Consider the following 7167-nt stretch of genomic DNA (forward strand, 5'->3'; position numbering starts at 1 on the left):
TTCCTTCATCTTATGTGTGAATACTATCTTTATTTGTGTTTAATTCCATGTGCAAGCTTGATCACCTTTTACATGTTTAATGATCTCAATTCGAAATCTAAAAAGTGAGAATTGAGAATGCTAAAATTTGGATAGTCTAGGTTCTGATGTAAAACGAAAGTATTTACATAGCCTCAGTGACTAATAGATTATTGCTTAATGCTGATTTTGTGTTGATTTAATTAAGAAGTTAATTAGAGAACATATTATTTAGAACCTAAAAGATCTGAAAAGAGTTAGGTTAATTTATAATCTGTCATTCACATTGAGATAAGGATAGAAATTAGGTATTAACATAGGTAGCTTATCAACAGGATTCACCTCCCTAATCTCTCATCTTGATTAATCTTCGTTTATTTTCTCTTTAATTTCTGAGTATTTACTTTCAAATTGCAATCTTATTATTTTACCGAATAGAATCATAAGTATAGTTTAGTAGTACTTAATCCAATTCCCTGTGGTTCAACCTCACTTGCGTGAGATACTACTTGATTGCGTACACTTGCGTAATAAACATAATTTTCGTAACAAGTTTTTGGCGCCTTTGCCGGGGAATTGTTTAAAGATTAATATTACACAAATTATACTAACTTCTACTTTGGTCTATTTTCTCTTGCTGATTTTTCTAACCTTTTTCTTGCAATATTTTCGTGAACAATTTCAGGAATCATAAGTGTATGCGCCGTCAAGGACAAGCTGTCATATTACCAGTTGATCCCGAAATCGAGAAAACTTCTAGGAGAAACCGAAAGAACAAGAGGCAAGAGGGAGTTTCACCAACTGCTGAAACTTCAGAAATCATGGCTGCTAATGCTGCAAACAATGGAGGCAATAACGGTAATAATGGTGGCGCAGTAGAAGATCAAGCTAATGGCCGCAGCTTGAGAGATTACATTCTCCCTACTCTAACGGGAGTGCAGTCGTGTATCAGGCCACCGGCAGTGGATGCAAATAACTTTGAGATCAAACCTTCCATACTTCAAATGGTGCAGTTTTCAGTTCAGTTTGGTGGCCTCCCTTCTGAAGATCCTAACCTGCATCTCTCTAACTTCATGGAACTTTGTGAAACTTTTAAAGTTAATGGAGTTAGTGATGATGCCATTCGACTGAGACTGTTCCCATTCTCTCTCAGAGAACGAGCCAAGAGTTGGCTAAATTCCTTGCCACCAAACTCCATTGCCACCTGGAATGATCTGGCAACGAAATTCTTGTCAAAGTTCTTTCCTCCAGCCAAGTCTGCAAAGCTAAGAGGAGAAATCAATAACTTTTGCCAACAAGACAATGAATCTCTCCATGAGGCTTGGGAGAGGTTTAAAGATCTAATCAGAAAGTGCCCTCATCATGGTATAGAGAAGTGGATGCTGGTCCACAATTTCTACAATGGGTTGGTAGGAAACACTAGAACTCTAATAGATGCAGCAGCTGGTGGAGCCTTTATGAGAAAAAGTGCTAATGAGGCGTATGATCTATTGGAGGAGATGGCTTTAAATAATCAGCAGTGGCCAACTGAAAGAAGCCAATCAAAGAGGGTAGCTGGTGTGTTAGAGGTGGATGCCATCACTAAGTTGACAGCTCAGGTTGAGGCATTGACAAAGATAATTGCAGGGCAAGCTAAACAAGCCCAAGTTGTGTGTGAGTTATGTGGATGAAGCCATCACTTTTCAGAGTGTCAAGCAGATGTGGATGATTTGCCAATGGATGAAGCTAAAGCCATTGGAAACTATTCACAGAACAACAACAACAACAACTATGGGTTCAACCAGGGTAATAACCGAAGAAACAGTGGGTTCTATCAGCAACGAAATCAGAACCAGAATCAGAATCAACAGTTTAATCAGCAACAAACCTCTGGTGGAAATTCTAGTTTGCAGACAGATTTATTGCTCCAATTCATGACTGAAACTAGATCTTCAATCAAAGACCTGCAAACTCAGATGGGCCAACTAGCAACTCAAGTAGCAACCCGTCCTCAAGGGAATTTGCCTAGCACAACTGAAGTAAACCCCAAAGAAAACTGCAAAGCAATTACCCTGAGAAGCGGTAAAAATTATGATGGTCCTGAACTGCCACAATCAGCTGATGGAGAAAAGGAGAATGAAGCTCAACCAAAGCCAACCCCAACACCAACATCAGAGAAGGCTACTGACAGCCCAACACAACCACAACAGTCTCCACCAATTAGCATTGATCACCATGTGAAAATACCCTATCCTCAGAGGCTCAGAAAGTCAAGTCTAGACAAGCAGTTCACCAAATTCCTAGAGGTCTTCAAAAGACTACACATCAACATTCCTTTTGCTGAAGCCTTGGAACAAATGCCCCGTTATGTGAAGTTCATGAAGGAGATATTGTCTAAGAAGAGAAAATTGGAGGACTATGAAACAGTGGCATTAACTGGGGAGTGTATTGCCATTTTGCAAAAGAAACTACCGCCCAAGCTTAAAGATCCGGGTAGTTTAAATATTCCATGCTCTATAGGGGGTTCGATGGAAACCAAAGCTCTGTGTGATTTGGGAGCAAGCATTAATCTAATGCCATTATCTGTCTTCAAAAGGCTAGGATTGGGAAAAGCAAAGCCTACAACAGTGACTTTACAACTGGCAGATCGTTCTTTGACTCATCCTCGTGGGATAATTGAAGATATACTGGTGAAGGTTGGTAAGTTTATCTTCCCTGCTGATTTCCTAATTCTTGATATGGAAGAAGATTCAACTATTCCCATTATTTTGGGAAGACCATTCTTAGCCACGGGCCGAGCATTAATAGATGTTCAAAAGGGAGAGTTAAAGTTGAGAGTGCAAGATGAAGAGGTCAATTTTAATGTTTTTGCCCCAACCGACATTCCTACCTGTTGCAAGATTGAGATGGTGAAGGGTTCTTTTGTTAAAGATGATAAGAAGAAAGCAAAGCCTAAAGAGCGACTTCGAACGATTCAGCGTCGTTGGAAAAGATTGATGTGTGGTAGTTCTGAAGGTGAGCTTACTCTTGTGCAAAACTCTGAAATCAACACTATTGGTGGTCAATTTTCTTCATTTAGTACGAGGGCTCTTTTGGATGAAAAGGGTCCACCCAACCCTTTCTGAGAGGGTCTCAGGTAAGTTTCTTCTCCCTGCATATTACTGTATACATTGGGGACAATGTAATATTTAGTTTGGGGGGAGAGACTTAAAAATTTTAAATTCTGCACTTTAATTTCTGCATTTTAATTTTCTGTTTTAGTTTTTTGTTTTAGTTAAGGAATGGCAATAAGCTTGATGATAGTTGTATACTGCTGTTTAGTGTGATGTGATCTGAAATTGCAAAAATAACTGTGTGCTTGATTCTGCTAACTCTTTGGATTAGTTTGGATGCTTAGAAACCTGTGTTTAATTGTAATTACTCAATCTGCGAAAATTGTTATAACTGTTTTACTATGGTTTGTGGTAAGATTAACAGGATAGCTTAGAACTTGCATGTTTATTCTTTTGAGGCGAAATCCTTGATAGTGTTCAATTGGAATATGACTTAGGCATTTGTTGGACAGTTTGAGCCTTTCAAGCCTACCGTAATAATGTGTATCCCTAGTTACCCTTTTGAGCCTTAACCTGTTTTGTTTTTCACCCACTGATTTGAAATTTTTGCAACCACACTATTAATTTTTGTTTTCACCATGTTATCCATGATATCATAAGCTACATGATTAGTTTGGGGGAGGAGAAACGTTTAGTGTGAGGAAATAGTGAGAGGGAGAAAAATTTGTAAGATTGAGAAGAAAAAAATTGTGTAATTCAATGTCACTGAAAAAAAAATATGAAAAAAAAAAACACTATGAAAAAAAGTAAAAATATGTGTTAAAAAAAAAAAGAGTAAAGTATATGATTTCAGTGATGTTGGAAAATAATAAATATATCTTCTCTCAATCTTGGTAAATGTGGGAACACTATGGGGTATTGAAAAAGAAAAGTAAGAAGCTTGTGGGTTCTGTTTGTGTGCTTATGATATCTTGAGCCCAAATTGTCTTTTGCCTATCCCTGAATATCTGAGCCATACTACCTAAGCCTTGAAAAGACCTAATGATTCCGAAGAACACTGTTAACATTAGTGGAGAAAGGTAAGCATGCAAGCTTATGAGTTATCGGATTGTGGAATTAATGGAAAGAGTAAAACTTTTATAACAATGTTTCACATTTGAGTAGATTGTTGCAGTTGTACATAGTGTTATTTATGGAGCATCCGAATTAATTGTTAGAGTTAGTAGGATCAAAATTCTAGTTTATGCAAGTAGAGAACAGAGCATGAGTCAGCAGCATAGTAATTATCTGATAGCGTAGTTAGTTTTTTTTTTATCTTACTCGGGGGCGAGTAAGAATCTAGTTTGGGGGATTTTGTTAGGTTATAATTAGCCTATGTCTCGGGTCTTCAAAGTTAGCATTACCTCGTCTATTGGTGTCTTTTGGAGCAGTTTTACGCTTGATTTTCATTATTTCAGGTTCTCGAAGTGTTAAAGTTCAAATTCAGTCAAATGGCGAAAAACTGGGATAAACTGGAAAAAAAATTAGAAAATTCGTCTCCAGAAGCTACAATAGTCGCGACTTCCATTGAGCCAGGTCGCGACCCTTTTTCCTGGTCGCGACCCTGGTCGCGACTTCGAGGTTTGGCAGAACCTTCGATTTTCGAGGTTTGCCTGTAGTCGCGACCAGCTTAAATGTTAGTCGCGACTAGGTACGGAAATCGCAGATTTGACCTAATTTTGATTTTTCTCTCAATTGGAGGCACACCACTCATCCCTATATAAGGAATACGACATTGAAGTGGAGAGGTAAGCAAAAACAGACCTAATAGTGGAGGCAAGTGAAGAGGAAGCTATCTTGAAGACCCGGAGCGATACCACCTTCTAGTTTCTTTCTTTTACCCTTATAATGCTTCTTTATGTTTGTTTTTATTTTTGAATTAATCATGGATGTTTTTAGAGTTATTTTGAACTAAATTTCCCAATAAGGGAGGATGATGATTGTTGTTTAAGTTTATGCCTAGTTAATAAATAATTGCCATTCCTTCATCTTATGTGTGAATACTATCTTTATTTGTGTTTAATTCCATGTGCAAGCTTGATCACCTTTTACATGTTTAATGATCTCAATTCGAAATCTGAAAAGTGAGAATTGAGAATGCTAAAATTTGGATAGTCTAGGTTCTGATGTAAAACGAAAGTATTTACATAGCCTCAGTGACTAATAGATTATTGCTTAATGCTGATTTTGTGTTGATTTAATTAAGAAGTTAATTAGAGAACATATTATTTAGAACCTAAAAGATCTCAAAAGAGTTAGGTTAATTTATAATCTGTCATTCACATTGAGATAAGGATAGGAATTAGGTATTAACATAGGTAGCTTATCAACAGGATTCACCTCCCTAATCTCTCATCTTGATTAATCTTCGTTTATTTTCTCTTTAATTTCTGAGTTATTTACTTTCAAATTGCAATCTTATTATTTTACCGAATAGAATCATAAGTATAGTTTAGTAGTACTTAATCCAATTCCCTGTGGTTCGACCTCACTTGCGTGAGATACTACTTGATTGCGTACACTTGCGTAATAAACATAATTTTCATAACATTCGTAGGGAGCCATCCCTATCGTACTCTGATAACTGTTGTTGTAAGAAAATTCTATCAATGGTAGATATTTATTCCAAGAGCCTTAAAAATCCATAACACAGGCTCGTAACATGTCCTCCAATATCTGAATTGTCCTTTCGGACTGACCATCTGTCTGAGGATGGAATGCTGTACTAAATTTCAGTTTTTTACCCATTGCTCCTTGAAAACTCTGCCAAAACTTGGAGGTGAACTTCAGATCTCTATCCGAAACTATAGATTTCGGTACCCCGTAAAGTCTTACAATCTCTCTAACATACAATTCTGCCAACTGATCCACTGAAAAGGTTGTTCTAACAAGTAGAAAATGAGCAAATTTCGTGAATCGATCCACCACAACCCAGATGGAATCGAACAAAGCCGTGGTTCTAGGTAATCCAACCACGAAATCCATCGTGATATCCTCCCACTTCCATTCAGGCAGGGTTAAAGGCTGCAACAACCCTGCTGGTCTCTGATGTTCAGCCTTAATTTGCTGACAGGTGAGGCAGCTCGACACGAATTCTACCAAATTCTTCTTCATACCGCTCCACCAGAAGTAGGGTTTAAGATCCTGGTACATCTTAGTGGTGCCAGGATGCAGAGAATAAGGGGGTAGAATGAGCCTCTTCAAAGATCTCATTCCTGAGTTCCACACTATTCGGAACACAAACCCTAGCTTTATACAGAAGCATCTCGTTGTCTGACACTGAAAAATCCCTGGCTTAACCAGCAAAAACCTCATCCCTGATTTTCACTAATTCCGGATCAGTCATCTGAGCGGCTTTAATTCTTTCCAACAAATTAGATTGCAGCGTTAAGTTGTGAAGCTGACCTACCACAAACTCAATGCTGGATCTAACCATGTCCTCTGCTAACTGAGGTGAGATCTAAATCATGCTAGCTACCTGCCCGGGACCCTTCCTGCTAAGGGAATCAACCACTACATTGGCCTTCCCAGGATGATAGAGAATCTCACAGTCGTAATCTTTCACTAATTCCAACTAACGCCTTTGTCTCATATTCCAATCTTTCTGAGTAAAGAAATATTTGAGACTTTTATGGTCGGTATAGATTTCACACCTTTCTCCGTAAAGGTAATGCCGCCAGATTTTTAATGCATAAACCACCGCGGCCAACTCTAGATCATGAGTCGGGTATCGCTGTTCATAATCCTTTAACCGACGAGAGGCATAAGCGATAACCCGATTGGCTTGCATTAGCACACACCCAAGACCCTGTCTGGATGCATCGCAATATACTACAAATTTCTCTTTGTCTGAAGGCAAAGCTAGCACTGGACCGATAACCAATCTCTGTTTCAGCTCCTGAAAACTAGCTTCGCACTTATCTGGCCAGACAAACCGCTGATTCTTCTTTGTAAGTTCGGTTAAGGGTGTTGAAATCTTAGAAAACCATTCCACAAACCTACGATAATACCCGGCTAAACCCAAGAAGCTTCTAATTTCAGTCCCTATCTTCGGTCTCGGCCAATCCCTAACGGATTC

General features: G+C 38.5%; 1 non-coding gene across 1 annotated transcript; it reads right to left on the bottom strand.

The window, feature by feature from the left end:
* Positions 1 to 1280: 1280 nt before the first annotated feature.
* On the bottom strand, positions 1281 to 1387 carry LOC133037527 (small nucleolar RNA R71). The gene has a single exon (XR_009687614.1). It is a non-coding gene; the product is annotated as a small nucleolar RNA R71 (small nucleolar RNA).
* Positions 1388 to 7167: the final 5780 nt, after the last annotated feature.

The sequence above is a fragment of the Cannabis sativa genome, chromosome 4, assembly GCF_029168945.1.
Source record: "Cannabis sativa cultivar Pink pepper isolate KNU-18-1 chromosome 4, ASM2916894v1, whole genome shotgun sequence".
Classification (NCBI taxonomy): Eukaryota; Viridiplantae; Streptophyta; class Magnoliopsida; order Rosales; family Cannabaceae; genus Cannabis; species Cannabis sativa.